Source organism: Drosophila eugracilis, unplaced genomic scaffold (genome assembly GCF_018153835.1).
Source record: "Drosophila eugracilis isolate 14026-0451.02 unplaced genomic scaffold, ASM1815383v1 contig_2155, whole genome shotgun sequence".
Taxonomy (NCBI): Eukaryota; Metazoa; Arthropoda; class Insecta; order Diptera; family Drosophilidae; genus Drosophila; species Drosophila eugracilis.
Window position 1 is genome coordinate 1552333 of NW_024573039.1, and position 13022 is coordinate 1565354.

General features: G+C 38.6%; 1 protein-coding gene across 6 annotated transcripts in view; it reads left to right on the forward strand.

Annotated features, from left to right (window-relative positions):
• LOC108105013 (dopamine D2-like receptor) overlaps positions 1-13022 on the forward strand; it is a 94719-nt gene that overhangs the window by 47981 nt on the left and 33716 nt on the right. For all 6 annotated transcript variants that reach the window (XM_017211408.2, XM_017211407.2, XM_017211410.2 and 3 more), the window contains exon 2: positions 2234-2384. The gene's annotated coding sequence lies outside the window, so the exon portion shown is untranslated. The remainder of the gene's footprint in view (positions 1-2233; positions 2385-13022) is intronic.

Here is a 13022-nt window from a genome sequence, read left to right on the forward strand (position 1 = left end):
GTTTTTCTCACTTATTTTTTGCTTGCTCCCTCTTTTTTTTCCTTTCTTTTTTTTTTGGCTCTTGGGCTTTTGTTTTTCGTGGCAGATTGCGTCAGATATTAAATTTATTTACGCGAAATTCGCACGTCGAGGCGGCTCTCATATTGCTGTTGCTTCTTCACAGAGCAATACTACGGTGAGGGAGGCTGGCGTTTGGAAGGTGGAGAGGGGGGGAGGTGGTGTGGCATCTCTTCGATATCCTAGTTGTTGTTTTTGTTTTTTTTTTTAGACAGCCACATGATATAGAGCCAAAGTTTGGCTGCTTTCGAAATCCTTTTCTTTTTCCCGAAAATTATTCTTTCAACAAATTGCGAACAATAGATGGCGCTGTATTCGATAGAAGCTGACTTAATGAGCTAACATTAGAGGCTTTGATGGGGGGGAATATGATGGTATAGGTTTATGCACTTAGAGAAAAGGGGTTTTAAGTTGTTTTTTTAGTGCTAGAAAAGAAAAAATTAAAAAAAAATTAAAAAATTATGTTTAAAATACATCAAAAAATGGTTTTTAACTTGACTAAACTCCCAGAAACTTCATTTTAAGACCTTAACTATGGCCTAAACTATAATTTTTTGAATCTCTTAACCTATTTAATATTTATTTTTTATCTTTTTAGTTCCTACCCTGATTAATAACCCACTTAAAACCCTCAAAATCACCTTTAACATTGACCAAAAAAGCTACTCCAAAGCCCTTAGCCTTCCACTTTGGCTTAAGAACCCTGAAAAAAAAACGCAAAGAAAAGCAAATATTATTTCTATTTTGGTTAACAATTTTTTGTTTATAATTAGTAGCTGAAAAATAACAAGTTCTGGCACACAGAGAGAGGTAAAGCACCATTTTCGAGTGGATTTTCCGCAGAAAAAGCGTAACAATCCGAAAGGGTGAAAAAGCCTCTTGTTTCCAATTAATATTTTCCTTTTTTTTCTTTTTTTTTTGGCTGCGTTGCTGGCGCTGTTTTGGCGCGGATTACCAACTCAAAAATGCAACCATTTTGTATGTGTTTGTGTGCAGTCAAGGGGGAGGGAGGAAGGTTTGGCTTTCACTGAGGGAAATTTGAGGGGAAATTTGAAAGGAAATTGAAGGAAATTTGTTTAGCTAGAACGTTAGGGGGAAAGCCTGTTGTTTTTTGGGAATTTCTGTTAAAAAGTTGAAAAAAACTTCTCAAAAAATTGTCATTTTATTTTTGTTTTTAACCCTTTCCCTTGCAATTTCTCTCAGTGTAGCAACCAGGGGCTTAATTCAATGGAAGGAAGTTTTTGAATTCGCTCGGCGTGTCCATGGCAGAAGGATTACATTTCAATTAGGCACTAGCCCGGATCCGAAACAAAAAGAGTCTTCCAGCGGGGAAAATGATTGCTAGCAGATCCGACTTATTAGCCAGCTTTTTCCGCTGAGGCAGAGGCAGATAAGAGTTATTTGGTCAAAAAGTATAGAAGGAAAGCTCTTGAAAATGTTTGTTAGTTCTTAGTCAAATCCTTAATTAGTAATAGTTAAGATCATATGAGGTTTATATTTAGTTTTTAAGCAGTTAAGGTAATGATAAACCTTTTAAGCCTCTTTAGATGGGCATTTTCTGGGCTAAAACACCAACCAACTTTGTTAGTTAGCGGAATTTATAGATACTTATACTATATCTACTATATAGAGATCATATTTAAGGCCATGCCCAATTAATTTAACCTGTTTGTGGGCTGCCTGTTGGCCTCCATTGACATTGGTATTGAAATGTTTTCATTTTTCAGCCAGAACTGGCTTAATTTATGGCTGCCAAAGGCCTGAAACGAATACAAAAAATATTTAATAAGCATGTGAGGAAGAGAGGGAGAGAATGAGAGGGAGTGCAATGCAAACATAAATGTGGGGAAAATGGAAAATTCAGCAGGGGAAAATTCAGGCTGGCTAGCTGACTGCATAAAAATCCTAGACTTGAGCTTTGTAAGTGACGTGAGCAGCTTTCTGTCGTGTCCTTCTTTTTGCAGAGTTAGAGCCTGTCAGTGGTCCTTCATGGCTGGTCTTTGGTTTTAGTCAGGCTGAAGTCTGGAATTCTGGAAGAGCTGGTAGAGAAGGGGATAGCCTTAGCTTGTCAGGACATCACTTCGTGGCAAATGGCTGTCAAATCTGCTTACATTTTTCATGATCATATCGACGAGTGACATTTTCTGACTTTTCTCTTTCGTTTCTAACATTGCAGACAGACCGAAGAACACTTTGGCATTACGTACTTACGAGTGGAGTTCAGGAGTTCAGGAGTTCAGGAGTTCAGGAGTTCAGGAGTTCAGGAGTTCATCACTTCAGGAGATTCCACAGAGATTGGACACCACTTGGACCCGCCACTGCGATTGGTAAGAAAACAACTTAAGTATTCAAAAGCTGAATGGCGAGAAAACGGGCTGGCATTGGGGGGTTGGGGGGTGGTTAATTAAAATACAGAATACACTTTGACAAAATGCCATTTAATCTACTCAACAAATCCCGAAAAAAGCAGCCGGCAAATTAATTATGCGCATATTTGTGGCCTCAACAAGAATAACGTTAAGAAACGGCAAGGAAAACCCCCCAAAGTTGGCCCCAAAAGAAAGAAAGAAAATAAGAAAAAGGCTCATTGTGATTTGCATTTTCTTGGCCTTGTTCTTGCTGTTCTACCATTTATGACAGATTTCTAAGGAATATATATATATATATATCGGATATATACAGCTGCCAGGCAACCCTCTAATGCGATGGGTTGGCTGGTGTAAGCGGGGGTGTAGCCATCTATTAATTACAACACCAATCTACTACTAATCAGCAGGGCAACACAGGGAGTGGGGGGAGTGTCTGGCTGCTAATGTTGAAAGTAAGAAAAGCTGAAGGACGGCGACGGCGGGGGGCGGGATTAAATCGTCTTCGGTGTTAAATGAGCCGCTGAGTCGCATAAATTTCCAAATGGCAACTGTACTTTTCGGCAAGCCAAGTGGCAAGGTGGCAAGGTGACTAGATGGCAAGCAAGTTGGTTCAGTAACAAGAGTCAAGATGCTTAACCATCTTCTTTTTATTTCTTGTTTTTCTTCCAACTTGAGATTTAATTCCTGGAAAAGCGTTAAAACGAATCGACTTGGTTTTGGGTTCAAGGCGAAGGCTTTTTAAGGTGACAATTAAGCTGGGAAGAGGTTTTTAGTTTTATTTACTAAGTTTACTAAGTTGGAAAGAAGAGTTTTGGGTTTGATTTTTATTAGAGAAAAGTAAAGGGAAATTCCTCTTGTTAAGTTTAATATTATTTAGAAAAGAAAGTCTAAGAAAGTTATTTGGAAAAAGTTGAAAAGAATCAAGAAAAAGCTAACAGCTTAGGGCTTAGTTTTTAGCTTTATAAATTGTGATTTTTAATAAGGAAAATTATAAACTTTTTTTTACATATAATTAAGTACATTTATTTAACTTTTTTAATAGCATTTTTTGCTAATTTAATTTCAAAAAAAATCTTTCAAAAAACAAGCTAAAAAGGCAAACTCATTTTCAGCTTAAAAAACTAAAAAAGTAAACTTTTTTCGCTTTGTTAACTTTTTCTGTTTTTTAGCTTATGAAATGTTTTTTTTTCCCTCTTTAAATTGAATTTTCAAATGGCAAATCCTTTGCTTAGAATTATTAACTATTTTTCTTTATAAAAAGCAAATTAAATCTGATTTTTTAAGGCTGTTTATTTAAGATAAGAAAACCCAACTTAATGTTTGAAAATTAAGTCCTTGAAGAAGCCTCATCTTAGGTGTATTTATAGACCCCCACAGCCAGCCCCTCTCCTATCTGTGTTTATTAACGCTTCGCTTATTAACTTCATTTAGATGGTATCACATTACTACCCCTTCCATACCTCCCCCTTACTTCTATATGTTATGGAATATTAAATATTTATGCTGCCTTAATTGGGGGTGGCCCGCCGTCAGCCGTCAGGGCTGATCGGGTTTTGCATTATTAAATCGAAACTCGAACTAACTAATCAAACTTATGCAATTATCGCTGCCGCTGCTGCTGCTGCTTATTCAGTTTAATGCGCATTTATCTGCTGGGGGTGTTAGGGGTTAAGGCTGAAAGGGGGAGAGAGAGGGGGTGTGTGTGTGTAACAAACAACAGCAAACTCCCATTAAATTTGGGCCAAAATTTCCTATTGGAAAAGCGCCAACCCCCCAAAGCGCCCAATCCGCCCAATCAAACAAATACATGGAAAAGAAAGACTCATAAAATATAATTTCTGTGTTTTTGTTGTTGTAATTTTGATAGGATAGTTCGATTAAATTGCAAACTAAACATAAAATAAATTAGCATAACAATGTTGTAAGGGGATTTAAGGGGTGATTTAAGAGTGATTTTAAAGGGGTTAAGGTTTGAAGGTTTAAAGTTTTAAGGTTTTAATGGGGAAAAGGCAGAAGCTTTCAGGAAAGAACTTTAATGAAGTTTTAAGGTAATTAAGGAAAATATTTTTTAACTAGTTTTTTTTAGCTTAAAAACAAAAAGGAAAACTTATTAAATATCTAGAAAGTTGAGAAAAATAAGTTTAATTTTTGGAAATAATAATTTAACCATGAAAATCTGTGTTTATTGCAAAGCTTCACCAAGCATAGTTTTTGACTCTTTAAAAAAGCCAGAAAAATAAACAATCTTAAAAGGCTTTCTAATCAAATTCCCATTTTCATAGACCAACCCAAAGGTAACTTAGTTTAAAAAACTGGAAAATAAAAGGGTATTAGTTCAAACCTTTATGTTCTTAAAGGTTTTTCCGAAAATTACAATCCAAAATGAGTTTTCCTTACCAAAACTAAAAACCTTAACATTGAGTGGGACAGCGCGGCAGCCGAGTGAAAGCCCAAGCCCAGAAGCATTTTTACCATGTAATTTCAACCCCCCCTTACCAAAAGAAAAATCAAAATAAAAGTCAGCAGAAATGGAAATTTGTGAAAAGTAAGAGCGGAAAAAAAGCGCGAAAGTAATATTTGGGGGAAAAGCTTCGAACCGAGTGGGGCCGCGCGGCGGCAATAATAATAATAATAACTCACAAATAAATATTGAAATGGAAAAACCGCTGGCCATATCAGTGCTGCTACACGGCTGGCCCTGATCCTGTGGCAAGGCAAAGAGGGCAGCAAGGAAATAAACAAAGCCAAAATGAAATGAACTGTAATCAATTTCGAGTTCGAAAGCAGTGGGTGGTAGTGGATGGTAGTGGGACGAACAACGGACAAGGACGCGGCGATGGCAGAAACGATAATATCCTCCCCAGCAATTTATTGTAAGGTCCTTCTGCCTTGAACAGGCGAGCCAATTATTAACATTTTCCTTTGGAAAAAAAAAAACAAAACCAAAATGTATATAAATATCTGATATATAAATATCTGATATATATATATATCTGATATATATATATATTTGTAAAATACAATTTAACCTGAGCTGTAAAAGTGAAAAGAATTATTAACCTGGGCAATGGCTTTGGCGGAGAGGAAAGGTCGTGACTTGATGAGTCTCAGTAACAGGCCTAAGTAGGAGAGGTTTCTAGGACACCTTTTTTGGGGCTTTAAATTGGCTTTTGGAATTTTATTTTAAATTAGAAAAGTCTTAAGTTTAGTTTAGCTTAAAAAGTATGTTTTATATATTTTTTAGTAATTTAAATTTGTATTTTTAAAGATTTTTTTGGCAAAAGATTGTTGATTTTTAAAGCCAATTAATTACAATTTTTTATACTTTTTTGGGCATAAATTACCTGGAAACTGATTAAAGTTTTTGAAATTTTTAAGTTTGTAATAAGATTAGTTGAAAAAATTTTTTAAGAAATTTAATATTTTTAAAATAAAATCTATGTTTTAGTTACTTTAAAATACTTTTAATGCTTAAGAGAGCCAAACTTAGTAATTAATTTGGAGGATAAAATATATATTATTTTATCTTAACCCATGCAAGCCTTAACTTAAACATATATTTCTAGATCTTAACCCAAGAAAGCCTTAGATAAAACCTCTACTCTTAACCCACAAAAACCTTAGATAAAACATATTTTAATCTATCTTAATCCTTAAAAACCTTAGATTAAACTTATTTACTAGACCTTAACCCAAGGAAGCCTTAGATTAATATTATATTATTAGAACTTAAACCAAGAAAGCTTTAGATAGATCTTAACCCATTAAAGCTTTTAATACATTATTAGATTTCAGCCCAACAAAGTATTAGTATATCTTAACCCATTAAAGCCTTAGAAAAATATATTTATAAAAAATATTATTATTATTTTATTATTATTATATTAGATATTTTATTATGTCTTAACCCAAGAAAGCCGAAGGAAAAACATATATTTTTAGATCTTAACCCAAGAAAGCCTTAGATAAAACCAATTTTACTCGATCTTAATCCAAAAAAGCCTTAGATAAGACATATACTACAAGATCTTAACCCAAGGAAGCCTTAGATTAATATTTTATAATTAGAACTTAACCCAAGAAAGCTTAAGATAGATCTTAACCCATGAAATCTTTTGAAACATTATTAGATTTTAGCCCAAGAAAGCCTTTGCTAAGATATGTATTATTAGATCTTAACCCATTAAAGCCTTAGAAAAAAATATTATTAGATTAGATATTTTATTAAGTTTTAACCCAAGAAAGCTTAAGGAAAAATATATATATTATTAGATCTTAACCCAAGAAAGCCTTAGATTGAACATATAATACTAGACTTTAACCCAAGAAAGCCTTAGACAAGACAAATTTTATTAGATATTAACCCAATGAAAGCCTTATTAGATCTTAACCCATGAAAGCCTTAGATCAGACATAGAATTTAAAAATTTAACCCAAGAAAGCCTTTGATAAAATATATTTTCCCATATTTTAACCCATGAAAGCCTCCAAAAAAGCATATATTATTATATCTTAACCCCAGAAAGTCTTAGTTAAAACTTATATAGAACAAGATCTTAACCCAGGAATACCTTAGGCCAGCCTAGTATTTCCGTTTTGACCAACCTGCTGTTGGCCCACTTTTGTGTGTTTTCTCTCCTTCACATCTTGCCTCCTCTGTCACACTTTTTCCTTTATTTTTCGGTTGTAATTTTGAATGTTTTTCGTTCAAAGTTAGCCACAAATTTTCCTGGCTTTTTCCTGGTTTTTTTCCTTTGTTTTTTTTCTTTTTTTTTTTGCCTTTTAACGATTCAACTTTTGTTAGCTTTGGCGGTGTGGCCGATTTTTCTTTTTAATTTGGTTTGGCCAGTGAAATTTATGAAATCTCGCACAGTTGCCGATAACAGTCGAGTGGTGTGTGTGTTAGTGTGTGTGTGTGTGTGTGTGTTTGTTAGGGTGGTGCTAGGGTGGCCCAGATGCAGCCATGAACGAAATCAAAATCAGAAACGAACGAAAGTGCCCAACCAAAAGTATCTACCAGTGGTGGTTCCCTCTTTCTCCCTCTCTCTCCTTCTCTCCTTCTCTCACTCTTTCGGCCAGCGCTTTTCCTTGCATTTCTATGCACTAACTGGTAATTAATTTCCACAGCCAATGCGTCCAAGTGCAGGAGAACACTGAGAGAAATTGGCTTAAGAAAATATATTTCTAGGAATAAGGTGAAAGATGATTTATTTCTGGGATTTTGTGTTTGAAAAAAAGCTAAAAAAATATTTTTTTTTAAATTTGTTAAGTTTTAAACATTAAAATATTATTAAAAATATAAGAAAAAATATAAGAAAAGTTTAAAAATGAATGTTAAAAACTAAAAAATTTCAAAAAATTATGTTTTTTAGCGAATTTTTTATTTTAAAGCCATTTAATAACCTTTTCTCTCAGTGCACTTATACACAAGGCTGTGTGTAGTTACGGTTATACGAGTATATTTTGTGTGTGTGTGTGTGTGTGTGTGTATGGGGAAGGGGAATAGGTGGCAAAGGGGATGGCAAAGGGGTTGGCTTGGTGGGTGGCTGACTCGACACCAGCCGCCGCCTGTCCAGTTTGCAGCTTCGTTTTCGCCTGGTTATTCTCGGCACATGCAGCACCGGCAGCAGCAGCAGCAGCAGCGCACTTTATCAATTTTATGTCGACTATAATTGCATTAAATTGAGTTTCTGCCAGCGAGAGAGAGCCAAGCTGGCACGCCCCGTAACCGAACTACCTCTGCCACAGCCTCCTTGGCCCACTTTGAGAGTCTCCCCTCCGGCGGGGATTCCTGGTCGGTGCGATAGGAACGCTGTGCATATATTTACATGGCCATATTAAAAAGTTGCCTGCAAATGAAGTTATTGTTTAAAACGGGCGGCAACAAATTTATGAACTTGCCTTTTGCCATTGGACGAGACAAGGGGAAAAGTCAAAAGGGGGGGGAAACAGAGAGAGAGAGGGAGGCTGTAAGTGACTTCGCATTAAAGCAATCTGCAGGAGACACTCCTTGGTAGACATACTGGGCCTGGACCAAAAAGGATGGCCCCATCTAGGCAAGGCGTGGCCAGTCAGAGGCTCTGCTCTGCTGCTACGCCTCACGGAAAGGAAATGAAATTATTGATTCGGGAAAACGACAACGACAACGGGGAGGTGGAGCAGGAGGAAGACGAAGAAGACACGAACATGACACCGCATGAAAATCTGACAACAGACGAGGAAATAAGAAATTGAAAGCCTCGTCTTGGATGTCACACACACACACACACACATGCCATCATCCTGTTCCAGGACTTGCCTTGATGGGCGACGGTGTATTGCTGCTGATGCTGCTGCTGCTGTTGCTGTTTCTGTACTGTTTCATGGGCGTGGCACACACATCAAATGACAAACGAGTTGCCGCTGCATTATTGAATTAAACGCGAAGGCAACGCCGTACTATGGGACACCTCCTTTTTCGGGCCAGGCTGCCACACCATGGGCCACCTCCTTGTGGATGGTTAATAAGCAAGGCGGATCGGCAATTTATTGGCCATTGTATTTGGTCATGTGCAAGCCGTTATTGAAGTTGGTAGAAGCCATGCCACGATGGCTTTAAAAGTTGGCCATGCACTAAGGGGAAAAATGTCTTCTGGAATTTTCTGCCTTTCTCGCATTTTCCAAAAAAACAAAACTTATATCCCTTGGGTTAATGTCCATGGACATCAAGCGTTTGGACAAGGGTCTCTGTCCTGCATTCCCCCGACAGGTATAACATTTATTTATTTGTTTTTAGTTTTTACAACAGCCATTCGTTGCTTAAAGAGGGTAAACTAGGTAGAGTAAAAGTAGGTAGTTAAGTTAAGAGAAGAAAGCTGAGGTGAAGTTAACTTTTGTGAGAAAGGCTAAACTATGATTTTACTTAGGCATTTTGCAAGCCATCTTCTTACAACTTTCATTAGTTCTTCTTTCCGTTTTCTAATACATTTTCCTTTGAATTTTCCTTGACTTTCCCCTCAGTGTCTTTGCCATGATGGCCATTGCTAAATGCTCTAGCTGCGAGTGAGAGCTCTGAGCCATCAAATTGGGCCACTCCGATCTCGAGGCCAGTAATTTCAGCGCTGGTAAGCAGTTGCTTTGACTAATTTGCGCCAGCCCCCGATTGCGGCCCGTATTTAAATGAATTTTCCTCCCGGCAATGTTCTCGTCCTTGTCGTTGTCGTTGTCGCTGTCCTCCTGCCTCGTCCTGGGCGTTATAACGGTCTATTTAATTGTAGCCAAGACAGAGGCAAACGGAGAGCTTTCGGCCGCCTGAATTTTGTGTTTGTAGCCATCTAATGAAGTTGCCCGCAGTGGAGAGCGAGTGAAAATCAGTTGGTGGGGGGGTAAAAAAAATACGTAGAAAAAGTATAGCATAGAAAAGTAGGAAAAGAGAGAGAGAGGGGGGGGGCGAACAGAAACAGAAAACCGGCTGAAAAAGACGCACAACACGGCGCAATGGGGAATGGAAATAGGGAATGGAAATGGAAAATGGGGCCGGAGAATGGATCCTAGGCCAACAGCAGCAGTTGCCTAGGACCCTCATTTATTTTCACTTTAATCAAAGTGTATGGCAACGAGGCAACAACGATGACGAAGCGCCACCGACCGCAGATGCTCGATGCTCCACGATGCTCTACGCTTCACGATTCCTTAGGAAAATGTTGGGTTTTCCGGGGGTTGGGTGCTGCTGTGCTGCCTGATGATGGAGGATGCTGCTGAACAAATTTGGCTTGGCATGCCCAAAAGAATTCTAAAGCGTAAAATAACAAAGACTCAGCGATGGGCCAAAAACCAAATGGTAGAGGGAGGGGAGAGGTTAGAGTTAAGGAAAACCAGCAAGGGGTGGTGATAGGAGCAAGGATAAGGGGGTATAGACGATGGCGGCCGCGTAACAGAAGAAGATGAAGAAGAAAGTAGTTGTGTTTTAATGCGAGCACCGTGCTACACGTTATCCTTTCAGCCTGGAAACAAAAGTAAAACCAACAGAGATTGGACCTCTTCCTCTGCCTCTGCCTTCTTCTTCTTCGCCTGCCACTCCTCTGCTAAATGGAAAAAGTAAGCTAATTAGTTAATGAAAGATATTTTCCTTTGTTCGAGAGAGCCGCAACGTCCTTTAGAAGGACTCAGCGAAACGAGGGAGAGGGGCAAGGCGGGTGCGGGGCAGAAGATACTGAAATTGATTTCGCCAAGGATTCCCCTTTATTGTTTCATTGTTGCCAGAGTTCGGGCCACTTGTCCACCTTTTTTTTTTTCTTTTGGTTTATGTTCATGCCACGCAGTTCTAATACTGAGAGAAAAGAAGAAGCTTGAATATTAGACCAAAAACTGGGAAACTTTTTGGTTAAATGAAAAGAATTTGAAAGGTGTTTTTCAAAGAGAAAATCAGTTTTTCTATGAAAATTCTACATTTCTAACATATATTTAACTTATTATGACTATCAGATCTCTATAGAATACCCTTTCATAATCTTAAAATGACTTTTAAGGGTTATTTTTCTAAGAAACTCCAAACAAGTTAAGAGACAGCTTCTTTTCAAAGACCATTCATGGCATTTTCCTTTGATATTTAACCCCAAAAAATTATTTTCCCAAATTAAAAACCTTTAATTTTTATCGAAAATCATTTAAACCAATACAAACGACTCTTCTTTGATTACCTTTTCAGTGCTTCTGAGCCAATCCAAAAGGACAAACGTACGTTTTAAGATCCTTTTGAAATTTCTGTTGGTGCTTGAAAAGTGTTGCCTACTTTGCGGCATAGCCACGAATAACTACTGCAAAGTCCAGTCCACCGTTCTCATCGTGTGTAGGCGTAGGCGGCATCTGTAATATATGTAAAGTGCAGACCCTGGGTACACAATCCCTTGCCATGCCCCGCCCCCCTCTCCTTGCAACGCCCACGGATCCCGGGGCACCCTTTTTTCGCTGCCACGTCAATTGTAGAGTCCTGGCGCCTTTGTTTGGCAATTTTGCCCCGTTCGCTGCTCATTTTCCGCTTTCTTTTCTTTCTTTGTGCCCCACTGCATAATTCTGCTTGCCTGGCCCCAGCATTTACCAGCCGCCGCCCCCCCTTTCCCCTCGTCACAGAGAGAGTTTCTGCCCTCTAGAGATTGGCGGGAAAGGGACGGCAGGCAGGGCAGTGTCCAGCACTTTGTTGCGCTTTCTGCTGGTCGGTGGCCAGCGGCCCGTGAGCCCTATGCCCTTTTGTAATGCAAAATTGTTTTGCTTGAATAAATCATAAGCTTAAAGCGGCCAGCAGCAGTTCAGTTTAAAGTCAGTTAGGCAGCGGTGTCCTTTGACCCTCTCTGTTTCTCGCCTCCTGTTCTTGGTTATTCGACGAAGATTAAGCACTGGCGAAATGTTCCCGAGGCCAGCAGGTTTCCTTTTCATGTACTATTCATTTGCCTGTTCCTGGAAACCCTTTTAAATTTAACTTAAGTTTTGTTGGGTAGTTGAGGATTTCTTTCTTTTGACTTGGAATGGGAAAGGTCTGACTAGTTTTCTTGTGATTTGTAATGAAGTTAATAACAATTTAGTAACTGGTGACAGAGCAGGCAGTTAAGTTAAGTTAATCATAATTACGGTCTAAGTTCTGTAAGTGGAAGTCTTTTGGAGGCAGAGATATCATATGATAAGGGGTTGATCATAAACTTTAACCAAAAGAAGAGTTTTCATTTTTCCAAACTTGCAAATATTTAATCTAAAAAATTCCAGTGAGTCTTCCTTCCAGTGAAAGCCATCACTTACGTGGACAGCCACAGGCTCAGTGATAAAAACTGTCTAATCTCTCCTCTTTTTTTGGACTGACAAGTGTACGAGAGAGTGTCCCTGTTGGGAGTCTGTTATCCTTTTTCTGCTTAGATTGCTAGCCGTTGTTGTTGTTGGCTTTTCCTTTGCCATTTCCCTTGCCTTTTTCCCATTCACTGTTCAATTTAGACGCACTTTACTTTTTGTGCATTAGAAAAGAGAAAAATCATTGGGGAGAAAGAAATAACAGGACATGACAGCGGCGCCTCCTTCCTGCGCCGAGGAAGGCCCTGCACAAAATTGAGCGTGCAATTTGGCTTTTCTTCTCAATAATTTTCCATTAGACAAGAATACGGATCGTACACGGAAAGAAAACAATAAAACCCCACAATGGGAGTGGGTAAAATCGAATGCGTTGGCACAAAAAATATGAAGAAAATGGAGCAACCATTGGCCAGGCCAGGCCAGGCAGTGTAAATGACGATGATGATGATGATGGAGGGTTGCTGGGGGAAAATCCACGGGGTAGATGACTTGCTCACACATACTCACCTCTGTCCGCACACCCCTTTTCCTTCTCTTTGTGTTCGCAAGTGTGTGTCCCTATATCTATATCTATATATATATATCGGGATATATACTTATATAGCAGCGATGCGAACAAGGATGACGACGACGACGTGGCCAACGACAACGACAACGGCGACGGCGACACTTCTGGTTCAGTGAAGCATAAGAAATTCTCGAATGAATCGCTCTGTTGACGCTTGAGTAGACTTGAAGCGATAAGCGGTTTTTGTCCCATATACAAAAATATATCTAGTCGCC